This window comes from Dendrobates tinctorius, unplaced genomic scaffold (genome assembly GCF_039654945.1).
Source record: "Dendrobates tinctorius isolate UK_male_01 unplaced genomic scaffold, ASM3965494v1 ptg000011l, whole genome shotgun sequence".
NCBI classification, from domain to species: domain Eukaryota; kingdom Metazoa; phylum Chordata; class Amphibia; order Anura; family Dendrobatidae; genus Dendrobates; species Dendrobates tinctorius.
Genome location: NW_027361679.1, coordinates 117,409,094 through 117,423,731, shown reverse-complemented (window position 1 = coordinate 117,423,731; position 14,638 = coordinate 117,409,094). Strand labels below are relative to the sequence as shown.

Below are 14,638 nucleotides of genomic sequence, written 5' to 3'. Positions count from 1 at the left end.
CAGGCTCCTTCCTTCAGTGGTCACGTGGTACCGCTCATTAAAGTCATGAATATGTGCATATTCATGACTTTAATGAGCGGTACCACGTGACCGCTGAAGGAAGGAGATAAGACCGTGGGAGACGCGGGGGCTGCAGAGACCGTGCCAGGGGGGGTAAGTATGATCTGACACCACCGCTCCCCCTCCCCCACCGACCCCCTGGCATATATGACTCGCGTATAAGCCGAGAGGGGGACTTTCAGCCACAAAAAATGGGCTGAAAATCTCGGCTTATACACGAGTATATACGGTAAATCTCAGAGCACACCAAAATACTCGGACACCCAAGCATGCTCGGGAAAACCCAAGCAACGAGTATACTCGCTCATCACTAGTCTCCAGCAAACCTCTATGGTTGTCATTGCCCGGTGGTCGGCGCTCATAGCAAGTGGGCATTTCTGCTACATACAGGCAATCTGATCATCGCCAGTGCAGCTTCTAGTCTTCCATGGAGACTATTGAAGTTTTTAAAAATATAAAAAAATTAAAAAAAATCATAAAAGTTCAAATCACACCCTTTTCGCCTCATTCAAAATAAATCAATAAAAAAAAAATCAAACATAAACATATTTGGTATCGCCGTATTCACAATCGCCCGATCTATCAATATAAAAAAAAATTAACCTGATCGATAAACGGCATAACGAGAAAAAAAATGCAAAACATCAGAATTAAGGTTTTTTGTTCGCTGCTACATTGTATTAAAATGCAATAAAGGGCGATCAAAAGATTGTAACTACACCAAAATGGTATCAATAAAAACGGCAGCTCGGCGCTCAAAAAAATAAGCCCTCACCGAGCCCAAAATCACGAAAAATTGAGATGCTATGGGTCTCGGAAAATGGCGCCATTTTTTTCTTTTTTTAACAAAGTTTGGATTTTTTTCTCACCACTTAAAGAAAAAAGAACCTAGACTTGTTTGGTGACTATGAACTCGTAATGACCTGAAGAATCATAATGGCAGGTCAGTTTTAGCATTTAGTAAACATAGTAAAAAAAAAAAAAAAAAAGGGTGGGATTGCACTTTTTTTTGCAATTTCACCGCACTTGGAATTTTTTTTCCTGTTTTCCAGTACACGATATGTTAAAACCAATGGTGTCGTTCAAAAGCACAACTTGTTCGGCCAAAAAACAATCCTTCACATGGCTATTTTTACAGAAAAATAAAAAAGTTATGGCTCTGGGAAAAAGGGAAGGGAAAAATGAAAATGCAAAAACGAAAAATGGCCCAGGGATTAAGGGGTTAACTGTATTGGCGTGCTGCATATGCCGATACAGTTAGGAGTGGTGGTAGCTCTGGGTGGCCCTCTCGGAACAAATGGTCCCGGTGACCGAAGCCTCTGCCACCTGTTCGCTATGCTACTGGTGCCCCTATAGAAAATAATGCGTCTTAATGGCATTCTAAACATTTAATAATTAGTGTACGGTACTCCGGATCTGTGAGGAATTGCCCGAGTAGGGTTCCAATTAATGATAGAATTTTTCTCTTGGCACTCAACAGAGGTATGCAACAAGAATGAAATTGTATTCACATTGGACTAATTAGATTGTGAATATAATGTACCATATATACTCGTGCATAAGCCGAGATTTTCAGCCCATTTTTTGGGGCTGAAAGTCCCCCTCTCGGCTTATACACGAGTCATATACCTGGGGTCAACGGGGGAGGGGGGCGGGGGTGTCACAGATCATACTTACCCGTCCTGGAACTCTCTGCAGCCCCCTCGCTTCTCCACTGTCTCCCTTCCTGCCTTCAGCGGTCACATGGTACCGCTCATTAAACTCATGAATATGCGCATATTCATAAGTGGTAATGAGCGGTATCACGTGACTGCTAAAGGCAGGAAGGGAGACAGTGGAGAAGCGAGGCTGCAGAGACGTTCCAGGACGGGAGAGTATAGCGATATTCACCTGTCCTCATTCCCACGCTGCTCACCGCCATCTGCTGCTTCCTGTGTCCGTGATGTTTAGCCAGCAGGGGGCGCGGTGACGTGGTTAGTGCGCGCTGCGCCTTCTGCTGGCTGACCAGTCACTGACAGAGGACGCGCAGACAGTGGTGAGCAGCGATGGACCCCGATCAGGTGAATATCACAGGTGCCGGGTCCTGAGCAGGAGAGGTGAGTATGGCATTTTTTTTTTTTGCAGCATATGGGGGCATAATATATGGGGCAGCATATGGGGGAATAATCTATGGAGCAGCATATGGGGGCATATTCTATGGAGCAGCATATGGGGGCATATTCTATGGGGCAGCATATGGGGGCATATTCCATGGGGCAGCATATGGGGGCATATTCCATGGGGCAGCATATGGGGGCATATTCCATGGGGCAGTAAATGGGGGCATATTCCATGGGGCAGCATATGGGGGCATATTCCATGGAGCAGCATATGGGGGCATATTCCATGGAGCAGCATATGGGGGCATATTCCATGGAGCAGCATATGGGGGCATATTCTATGTGGCAGCATATGGGGGCATAATCTATGAAGCAGCATATGGGGGCATATTCTATTGAGCAGCACATGGGGGCATATTCTATGAGGCATTTTATGGGGGCATAATCTATGGAGCATTTTATGGGGCCATAACCTTTATGGAGCATTATATGGGGTATATTATTCTATGGAGCATCTTATGGGGCCATTATTAACCTTTGTGCAGCATTATATGGGGTGTATTTTGTATGGAGCATTATATGGAGCTCCTGATTCAATATGGATATTCAAAAACATTTAACCTACTGATGTCTCAATTAATTTTACTTTTATTGGTATCTATTTTTATTTTTGAAATTTACCAGTAGCTGCTGCATTTTCCACCCTAGGCTTATACACGAGTCAATAAGTTTTCCCAGTTTTTTGTGGCAAAATTAGGGGGGTTGGCTTATTCACGGGTCGGCTTATACACGAGTATATACGGTAATTCTTGTTGCATACCTCGAGTGCCGAGTTCTACTTATTTTAACATTTAATAATGCCCCGAGTCCCCCCATGCACAGTAATAATACCCCTTGAGTCCCCCCATGTACTGTAATAATGTCCCTGAGTCCTCCCATGTACTAAGTAATAATGTCCGACTACCCCATGTACAGTAATAATGTCCGATCGCCCCATGTACAGTAATGTCCCCTGAGTCCCACCATGAACAGTAATAATGTCCCCTGAGTCCCCCCATGTACAATAATGTCCCCTGAGTCCCCCATGTACAGTAATAATGTCCCCTGAGTCCCTCCATGTACAGTAATAATGTCCCCTGAATCCCCCATGTACAGTAATAATGTCCCCTGAGTCCCCCCATGTACAGTAATAATATCCTGAGTCCCCCCATGTACAGTAATAATGTCCCCTGAGTCCACCCATGTACAGTAATAATGTCCCCTGAGTCCCCCATGTACAGTAATAATGTCCTGAGTCCACCCATGTACAGCAATAATGTCCCCTGAGTCCCCCCATGAACAGCAATAATGTCCCCTGAGTCCCCCCATGTACAGTAATAATGGCCCCAGTATTGCTGATGTGAGCAGCTGGTCATGTGACCGCAGGTATCCAACTTGCAGTCATGTGTGGACTACACTTTTTCAGCTTCTCTCAATTCTTTTCTACTGAAAGACGCCAAACTTATCTAGTTGGCACGTGCAAATAGCATACGCGCCATTGCATGACCACCCGATCACACTTGATCGGACTGATGACAGCAGGCGCACTGCACCTTGTCATGATTTGGCAGTCTGCAGTCACATAGATTTATAGATTTACTGCACACTTTTATCCCAAGCCTGGACAACACCTTTAAAGGGAACCTGTCTGCTGATGCATGCTTCCCAAACAATGTTCGGCATGTAACAGCCACTGGCTGTAGTATCACAGCCCTGTATGATTGTCCTTGTAATGCTGTGGCGTTTCAGAGAAAAACATACTTTTAATAACTGCTGAGGACTGAGCTGCACAGGTGACTAGTCCTACAGGCGGGTCCCTGGCGGTTTCTCCAATATCTTGGATGTCAATGTCATGCACGATGATAATAATAATAATAATAATAAATTTTATTTTTATAGCGCCGACATATTCCGCAGCACTTTACATTTCAGAGGGGATTTGTACAGACAATAGACATTACAGCATAACAATAATCACATACAGTAGATTATAACAAATAACAAGAGGAGTGAGGGCCCTGCTCGCAAGCTTACAGTCTATGAGGAGAGAGGTAGACACGAAAGGTGGGTGGTAACAGTTGCTCTTATTGTATGGACCAGCCATAATGTTAAGTGTGTAACAGTACATACACAGAGGGCTAATGGATGCATAAAGCATGTGGGAACATGATGCTGGGAACCTGGTTATGGTAAAACTTTTGGCTCTGCCACACAGGGATAGGTTAGGTTAATGTGTTGAGGCGATATGCCAGTCTGAATAAATGCGTTTTCAGGACACGCTTAAAATTGTGGGGATTGGGGACTAATCGTATTGACCTGGGAAGTGCATTCCAAAGAATTGGCGCGGCACGTGTAAAGTCTTGGAGACGGGAGTGGGAGGTTCTGACTATTGAGGATACTAACCTCAGGTCATCAGCAGAACGGAGGGCGCGGGTAGGGTGGTATACTGAAACAAGGGAGGAGATGTAGGGTGGTGCTGAGCCATGGAGGGCTTTGTGGGTGAGGGTAATAAGTTTATACTGAATTCTGGAGTGGATGGGTAGCCAGTGTAATGACTGGCACAAGGTAGAGGCATCGGTGTAATGATTGGTGAGGAATATGATCCTGGCTGCAGCATTCAAGACAGATTGGAGAGGGGAGAGTTTGGTAAGAGGGAGACCGATTAGAAGAGAGTTACAATAGTCGAGACGAGAATGAATAAGAGAAACAGTAAGAGTTTTTGCAGAGTCAAAAGTAAGAAAAGGTCGAATTCTAGAAATGTTTTTGAGGTGCAGATGACAAGAGCGAGCCAGTGATCGAATGTGGGGGGCAAAGGAAAGCTCGGAATCAAGTATGACCCCAAGACAGCGGGCATGTTGCTGGGGAGTAATAGTGGAACCACACACAGAAATAGCAATGTCGGGTATAGGTACATTAGTAGCGGGAGGAAACACCAGGAGTTCAGTCTTTGACAGGTTCAGTCTTTGACAGGATAATATGTTTCGTTGTACAGAAGTCAGCCATGTCACACTGCGGGAATACATTGTTGAGGATCCTCTAAAAGGAGCGAGCATCAATGCTAAGAGTGATGTGAACAGGCACGGGGATCATCAAGCAGGTAGTCCCGTGCAGCTGACCAGTGTCACGGCGGTCTGTCACATGGTCGGCGGTAGCTGCCCTATGACTAGCACTGCTCTTGAGGTTTCGAGGAGTGGGGAAAAGTTTTATCTCCAGCCTGTCAGGATGATGGGAAAGTGTGTCCCATAGCCTGTCAGGGTGATAGAGAAAGAGTGTAACCATAGCCTCTTAGGGTAGGGAAAAGTGTTGCCCACAGCCTGTCAGGGTGATGGGAAAGTGTACCCATAGCCTATCAGGGTAGGGAAAAGTGTTGCCCACAGCCTGTCAGGGTGATGGGAAAGAGTGTACCCATAGCCTGTCGGGGTGGGAAAAAGTGCTGCCCACAGCTTGTTGGGGGGATGGGAAACCGGTACCCATAGCCTGACAGGGTGATGAAAAAGTGATTTTCACAGCCTATCAGGGTGATGGGAAAGTGTTATCCACAGCCTGTCAGGATGATTAGAAAGTGTGTCCCACAATCTGTCAAGGTGAAGAAAAGTGTTACTTACAGCATGTCAGGGTGATGGGAAAGCGTTATTCACAGCCTGCCAGGATGGAGGAAAAGTGTATCCCACAGCCTGTCAAGGTGAAGGAAAAGTGTTACCCACAGTCTGTCAGGATGGTGGGAAAGTGGTACTCACAGTTAGTCAGGATGGTGGGAAAGTAGTATCCCCAGTCTGTCAGGGTGAGGGGAAAGTGTTGTTATCCCCTGGAGAAACAGCCTACATAGCCGCTGTCAGCTGCAGTCTGATTGCCCAGAACACAGGTAAAGCACTGCCTTCTGGACCCTCATCATCCAGTAAGATAGGTCCAGTTACTGACCCAGAGCAGGTCCCAGACGCTTCCTGTGAGGTTGGGGCGATAATGTTGCTTTTGGCTACCTCTAGCCAGTAGTTTCAGACTGCACTACCCAGATGCCAGTCTTGAGGCACCGAGTGACCTCATGGAGAATCCCATCTACAAGTCCAAGAATGAGAGGCTATTATAGAATCCAAGGAGGTTGTGCCACAAGATGGGCTTGCGAGACAATCTGTAAATCAGCCTCTCATGCCAACTCTAAAAGGGGGAGGTATCCTAGAGAAAAATTTAAATCCATGCAGACAATTCCAGAAATAGGACATATCACCCTCACATTGAGCATATTTATTACTGGAGAAGTGACAAAGAATTGACACTTAAACCTCCATTGAAGTAGGACTTCACAGTGAATATATGGGATTACATATCATTGGGGAAGAGAGAAACTAATTATAACTGGGGAAGTGAGAAGGAGCTGACACTTCAACCTCCACTGAAGTGGGGACCTCTTGCAGTGACCAGGTAATTACCACAGGAAATCAGTTCTGGGAACCAGTCTCCAGGACAGGGATTTGTTTACGCAGAGGTGGGGAAGTACACTTCCCAGGTTAGAGCTTCCTCTGATCAAAGCACTGTTCTGAGACTTTTTGGAGCCAGTGGCCAGTGATTAATATTGGAGATTGCATTGATCCGATATTTATGGGAGATATATTTTCGGCGTCATAGCGAAGGGACAAACATAACACATTCACTCATATCACCGTAAGGAACCAAACCCCTCAAACTAAATATTGGCGGATGGATGATGCTATCCATGTCATGTTAAATCTCTATAGAAAGGTAAAATCGCAATAGGAAACATGACAATAATATTTACTCAATAGGAAACATGACAATAATAAAACACAGCCATAAAGATATTTACTATATACTAAAGAACCTTTTATATAATTATATGATTTCAATATCATTATTTATTTGCGTCACTTACCGTATATCACCATTAATTCCACAGCACCTTACAGACATTATCATCGCTGTCCCCAATGGGGCTCACAATCTAGAATCCCTATCAGTATGTCTTTGTAATGTGGGAGGAAACTGGAGTACCTGGAGGAACCCCACACAAACACGGGGAGAACATACAAACTCCTCGCAGATGTTGTTTTTGGTGGGATTTGAGCCCAGGACCACAGAGCTGCAAGGCTGCAGTGCTAACCACTGAGCCACCATATTTAGCCATTGAAGGCTAGCTAAATAAATGAAAATAATTTCCTCTATTTAATCTTGTCCTTTAAAACACCAAAGATGATGAAATAATAATAAAAAATGTGTTCTCTAATGGGGCAATTTGGAAATTATCTTCAAAACGCTATCAATGATTTTCTCTGGATTTTACCATGAGCATTTAAATGATGGTTATTATTGCCATTCTAGCAGTGACTGTACGGATTTAGCAGAGGGAACCATGAGGGAAAATCGCAGAACCTAATTGATGACGCATTTGTGTTTTGTCGCGTGAGTCATTCAGGTCTTGTATGTGACGCATTCCTGTTATGTGGGGGATACCTCGATAATGAGACTAGCATTGCAGCACAATTCCCATTCTCCTGACCTGTAGGAGTAAAGTCATGACTGATCCCGCAATCCAGAGCGAATGACAAGAAGCGGAGCCCCTTCCCACATAAAAACCAAGAGATGAGAGAACTGCAAATGCCTCTGGAATGATAGCTTGCCGGTAGAGACATGATCTATATGAATCTGCAGGCTCGGATTGTGATCACTTAGCTTTCACTGCAATAATTCATTGTAAAAAAAAAAAAAAAAAGCAGAGGCAGCAGTGTATGGTTAATAGCGATGCGGTGGATGTGCTGAATCAGGCACCATGACCTACCCTATACATCAAGCACAGGCTCATGGAATCAGTCACCCTGACCTACCCTATACATCAAGCACAGGCTCATGGAATCAGACACCCTGACCTACCCTATACACCAAGCACAGGCTCATGGAATCAGACACCCTGACCTACCCTATACACCAAGCACAGACTCATGGAATCAGTCACCCTGACCTACCCTATACACCAAGCACAGGCTCATGGAATCAGTCACCCTGACCTACCCTATACACCAAGCACAGGCTCATGGAATCAGACACCCTGACCTAACCTATACACCAAGCACAGGCTCATGGAATCAGTCACCCTGACCTACCCTATACACCAAGCACAGGCTCATGGAATCAGTCACCCTGACCTACCCTATACACCAAGCACAGGCTCATGGAATCAGACACCCTGACCTACCCTATACACCAAGCACAGACTCATGGAATCAGTCACCCTGACCTACCCTATACACCAAGCACAGGCTCATGGAATCAGTCACCCTGACCTACCCTATACACCAAGCACAGGCTCATGGAATCAGACACCCTGACCTACCCTATACACCAAGCACAGGCTCATGGAATCAGTCACCCTGACCTACCCTATACACCAAGCACAGGTTCATGGAATCAGTCACCCTGACCTACCCTATACACCAAGCACAGGCTCATGGAATCAGACACCCTGACCTACCCTATACACCAAGCACAGACTCATGGAATCAGTCACCCTGACCTACCCTATATACCAAGCACAGGCTCATGGAATCAGTCACCCTGACCTACCCTATACACCAAGCACAGGCTCATGGAATCAGTGACCCTGACCTACCCTATACACCAAGCACAGGCTCATGGAATCAGACACCCTGACCTACCCTATACACCAAGCACAGGCTCATGGAATCAGACACCCTGACCTACCCTATACACCAAGCACAGGCTCATGGAATCAGACACCCTGACCTAACCTATACACCAAGCACAGACTCATGGAATCAGACACCCTGACCTACCCTATACACCAAGCACAGGCTCATGGAATCAGTCACCCTGACCTACCCTATACACCAAGCACAGGCTCATGGAATCAGACACCCTGACCTACCCTATACACCAAGCACAGGCTCATGGAATCAGTCACCCTGACCTACCCTATACACCAAGCACAGGCTCATGGAATCAGACACCCTGACCTAACCTATACACCAAGCACAGGCTCATGGTGGGAGACTGCATGTGCCCACAGTGTGAGTGGGGGGTCTGCACATGGTCCAACAACTGAACTTCTACCAGTTCAAGGTTAACGCTGCCGTGGTCATGGCAAAGTGGTGCCAGGCCATTGTATAGGGCATGGGGGCACGAAGATCTGTCTATGGGTTATAGGTGAGCAGATACAGGGCGAGAGGGCCCCGCAATTGGCATAAGGTGCAAATTACAGATATATTATATATATACACCTGGGTACAGTGTTGCCCTAATGTTGGTGAGAATTTATATGACATCAGATAGAAATATAAATATTACTATAGATACAGAGATGTTAGATAGATACATTGATAGTATGTGATAGATATAAATATTTTATGACACAATGTGATCCATAGATATAGGTAATTTGCTCCACACACACACACGATTGGTGACATACCTAGCTGACTACCAGCAATGATAATGGCCCTGATACAATACATGAGGCTGCCTCCCTCACACTGTACATGTACAGAGCTGCTCCCCCATTAATGCTGACTCTCCCGCTGCAGGATTTTTCCTCAGATGCCATCACTGCTGCCATAATGGTAATGTTGCTAATGAGGGAAGCGGCGGCGCAGCCTCTCACCTCGTCCGTCGTGTCCTCCTCACAGCATCGCCCTCCGTGCTGCAGCCCGCGGCTCCTCTGCAGTGTCAGCTGCTGCTCCCAGCTTCTCCTCCTGCTCCAGTACGTGCAGCTCTGTGCCTGCTCCTGCGTGTGCACAACTCCTGCACATACATGCGGCCCCTTCAGTCCATATAGCTTGGTGGGCTTGTGCTTTCCCTCTCCTCCGTGCTGCAGCTGGGTAGGGGCTTGTGCTTTCCCTCTCCTCCGTGCTGCAGCTGGGTAGGGGCTTGTGCTTTCCCTCTCCTCCGTGCTGCAGCTGGGTAGGGGCTTGTGCTTTCCCTCTCCTCCGTGCTGCAGCTGGGTAGGGGCTTGTGCTTTCCCTCTCCTCCGTGCTGCAGCTGGGTAGGGGCTTGTGCTTTCCCTCTCCTCCGTGCTGCAGCTGGGTAGGGGCTTGTGCTCTCCTTCTCCTCCGTGCTGCAGCTGTGTAGGGGCTTGTGCTTTCCCTCTCCTCCGTGCTGCAGCTGGGTAGGGGCTTGCGCTTTCCCTCTCCTCCGTGCTGCAGCTGGGTAGGGGCTTGTGCTTTCCCTCTCCTCCGTGCTGCAGCTGGGTAGGGGCTTGTGCTCTCCTTCTCCTCCGTGCTGCAGCTGTGTAGGGGCTTGTGCTTTCCCTCTCCTCCGTGCTGCAGCTGGGTAGGGGCTTGTGCTCTCCTCCGTGCTGCAGCTGGGTAGGGGCTTGTACTCTCCTTCTCCTCCGTGCTGCAGCTGTGTAGGGGCTAGTGCTTTCCCTCTCCTCCGTGCTGCAGCTGGGTAGGGGCTTGTGCTCTCCTTCTCCGTGCTGCAGCTGTGTAGGGGCTTGTGCTTTCCCTCTCCTCCGTGCTGCAGCTGGGTAGGGGCTTGTGCTCTCCTCCTCCGTGCTGCAGCTGGGTAGGGGCTTGTACTCTCCTTCTCCTCCGTGCTGCAGCTGGGTAGGGGCTTGTGCTTTCCCTCTCCTCCGTGCTGCAGCTGGGTAGGGGCTTGTGCTTTCCTTCTCCTCCGTGCTGCAGCTAGGTAGGGGCTTGTGCTCTCCCTCTCCTCCGTGCTGCAGCTGTGTAGGGGCTTGTGCTCTCCTTCTCCTCCGTGCTGCAGCTGTGTAGGGGCTTGTGCTTTCCCTCTCCTCCGTGCTGCAGCTGTGTAGGGGCTTGTGCTTTCCCTCTCCTCCGTGCTGCAGCTGTGTAGGGGCTTGTGCTTTCCCTCTCCTCCGTGCTGCAGCTGTGTAGGGGCTTGTGCTTTCCCTCTCCTCCGTGCTGCAGCTGGGTAGGGGCTTGTGCTCTCCTTCTCCGTGCTGCAGCTGGGTAGGGGCTTGTACTCTCCTTCTACTCCGTGCTGCAGCTGTTTAGGGGCTTGTGCTCTCCTTCTCCTCTGTGCTGCAGCTGGGTAGCGGCTTGTGCTATCAGGATGCTCACCTCCTCTGCACACATCCAGCTAGTCTCTCTGGTAAAGAGCCACACGCAGCAGTTTCCTGCTCTCCCTCACTCTGTGGCGCCCCGCTCCTTGATGAATCATTCAGGGACATGCTGTAATTTGTCACTCATGAGCAGCACTCCAGGGCAGGGACCAGGGTAGGCACCTGCCTTGTGTGCTACCTCCTGCCTACCTGAGGGGGGACGCATTTAATAAAAAATGCCTGCGGCCACATACCTTCCTTTGTTCGCCACAAACATCGCTCACCCATCTCTGCATGTGCCCTGCACACTCAGTCATAGTCACATCTGTAAATCTATCACTACATGAAGATGTCACCAAAACCACTACATGAATACAAGACCAGAAGCACCATAAGTACATGAATACAAGACCAGAAGCACCATAAGTTCATGAAAACAAGACCAGAAGCCCCATAAGTACATGAAAACAAGACCAGAAGCATTATAAGCACATGAAAACAAGGCCAGAAGCAGCATAAGTACATGAATACAAGACCAAAAGCACCATATGTACATGAATACAAGACCAAAAGCACCATAAGTACATGAATACAAGACCAGAAGCACCATAAGTACATGAATGTAAGACCAGAAGCACCATAAGTACATGAATACAAGACCAGAAGCACATGAAAACAAGACCAGAAGCACCAGAAGCACATGAATACAAGACCATAAGCACATGAACACAAGACCAGAAGCACCATAAGTACATGAATACAAGACCAGAAGCACCATAAGTACATGAATACAAGACCAGAAGCACCATAAGCACATGAAAACAAGACCAGAAGCACCATAAGTACATGAATACAAGACCAGAAGCACCATAAGCACATGAAAACAAGACCAGAAGCACCATAAGTACATGAATACAAGACCAGAAGCACCATAAGTACATGAAAACAAGACCAGAAGCACCATAAGTAGATGAATACAAGACCAGAAGCCCCATAAGTACATGAAAACAAGACCAGAAGCCCCATAAGTACATGAATACAAGACCAGAAGCACCATAAGTACATGAATACAAGACCAGAAGCACCATAAGTACATGAATACAAGACCAGAAGCACCATAAGCACATGAAAACAAGACCAGAAGCACCATAAGCACATGAAAACAAGACCAGAAGCACCATAAGTACATGAAAACAAGACCAGAAGCACCATAAGTAGATGAATACAAGACCAGAAGCACCATAAGTACATGAATACAAGACCAGAAGCCCCATAAGCACATGAAAACAAGACCAGAAGCACCATAAGTACATGAATACAAGACCAGAAGCACCATAAGCACATGAAAACAAGACCAGAAGCACCATAAGCACATGAAAACAAGACCAGAAGCACCATAAGTACATGAATACAAGACCAGAAGCACCATAAGTACATGAATACAAGACCAGAAGCACCATAAGTACATGAAAACAAGACCAGAAGCACCATAAGTAGATGAATACAAGACCAGAAGCCCCATAAGTACATGAAAACAAGACCAGAAGCCCCATAAGTACATGAAAACAAGACCAGAAGCATTATAAGCACATGAATACAAGACCAAAAGCACCATATGTACATGAATACAAGACCAAAAGCACCATAAGTACATGAATACAAGACCAGAAGCACCATAAGTACATGAATACAAGACCAGAAGCACCATAAGTAGATGAATACAAGACCAAAAGCACCATAAGTACATGAATACAAGACCAAAAGCACCATAAGTACATGAAAACAAGACCAGAAGCACCATAAGTACATGAATGCAAGACCAGAAGCACCATAAGTACATGAATACAAGACCAGAAGCACATGAAAACAAGACCAGAAGCACCAGAAGCACATGAATACAAGACCAGAAGCATCATAAGTACATGAATACAAGACCAGAAGCACCATAAGCACATGAAAACAAGACCAGAAGCATCATAAGTACATGAATACAAGACCAGAAGCACCATAAGTACATGAATGCAAGACCAGAAGCACCATAAGTACATGAATACAAGACCAGAAGCACATGAAAACAAGACCAGAAGCACCAGAAGCACATGAATACAAGACCAGAAGCACCATAAGCACATGAATACAAGACCAGAAGCATCATAAGTACATGAATACAAGACCAGAAGCACCATAAGTACATGAAAACAAGACCAGAAGCACCATAAGTACATGAATACAAGACCAGAAGCACCAGAAGCACATGAAAACAAGACCAGAAGCACCATAAGCACATGAAAACAAGACCAGAAGCACCATAAGTACATGAATACAAGACCAGAAGCACCATAAGTACATGAATACATGACCAGAAGCACATGAATACAAGACCAGAAGCACCATAAGTAGATGAATACAAGACCAGAAGCACCATAAGTACATGAAAACAAGACCATAAGCACCATACGCATATGAAAACAAGACCAGAAGCACCATAAGTACATGAAAACAAGACCAGAAGCACCATAAGTACATGAAAACAAGACCAGAAGCACCATAAGTACATGAAAACAAGACCATAAGCACCATAAGCACATGAATACAAGACCAGAAGCACAATAAGTACATGAATACAAGACCAGAAGCACCATAAGTACATTGTCATGGTTTGGACATGGTTAATGTCCTGTTTCCTCAGGGTTAATTTTGCTGGCTTCCCTTTGGATCTGGGAGGGGTATTTATACTCATTCCAGACTAGGATTCCCTGTCAGCTATACTGTTATTCTGGCTGTGTGTCTGACCCCCCTGGTGTGCATGTATACTGCATTGCTTGTTTGCTTCTCGTGTATGACCCGGTCTGTCCACTCACTCTGTTCTCTGTCTCGTTTTAGTACTATTATCCTCTCCGGTTCTGACCTCCTGGCTTGGCTATTGTTACTCCGTTACAGTTTATCCCTATTGTACCGTCCATTGCCCGTTCTGGTCTTCTGATCTCTTTGTTAAGTCCTGACTATTCGCTCTGTCTAACCCTTTGGTACTGTCGTGCTATCTCGTGCTTTGACCCCAGCTTGATCAGGTTTACGTCTCTGCCTATGCCCCTTGGTAACTTGTCCCGTAGTTACCTTTCTAGGAGTTTTCCTTCAGCTCCTAGCTCTGTGGAACTTAGGCCACACCCCCAGCAGTCATGTGCTTCAGGTCCTGTCCTGAAGCACGCATCTTCACCGCTGCTGCCCCGCTCCACAGGTATCTTTTGTACTCAGGACACGCGCACTGGCTCAGTGAGCAAGTGCAGTCAGGGGGTCACATGATCAGGAGCCTCGTGTCTGCAGGACTCTGCTGTGCTGGTTGTCATGGTTGTGGATGAGGGTAAGTTTATGTGTGGGGTCAGGAGGGGTTTACAGGGTGGATGTAGCAGAGCCGCGT

The 14,638-nt window shown here is 46.7% G+C and overlaps 2 protein-coding genes across 2 annotated transcripts in view; both read right to left on the bottom strand.

The window, feature by feature from the left end:
* GNG7 (G protein subunit gamma 7) overlaps positions 1-9,933 on the bottom strand; it is a 269,067-nt gene extending 259,134 nt beyond the window's left edge. Inside the window, exon 1 of the mRNA XM_073546854.1 lies at positions 9,823-9,933. The gene's annotated coding sequence lies outside the window, so the exon portion shown is untranslated. The remainder of the gene's footprint in view (positions 1-9,822) is intronic.
* The window catches only part of SLC39A3 (solute carrier family 39 member 3), a 131,080-nt gene that overhangs the window by 61,817 nt on the left and 54,625 nt on the right, over positions 1-14,638 (bottom strand). The window lies entirely within an intron of this gene.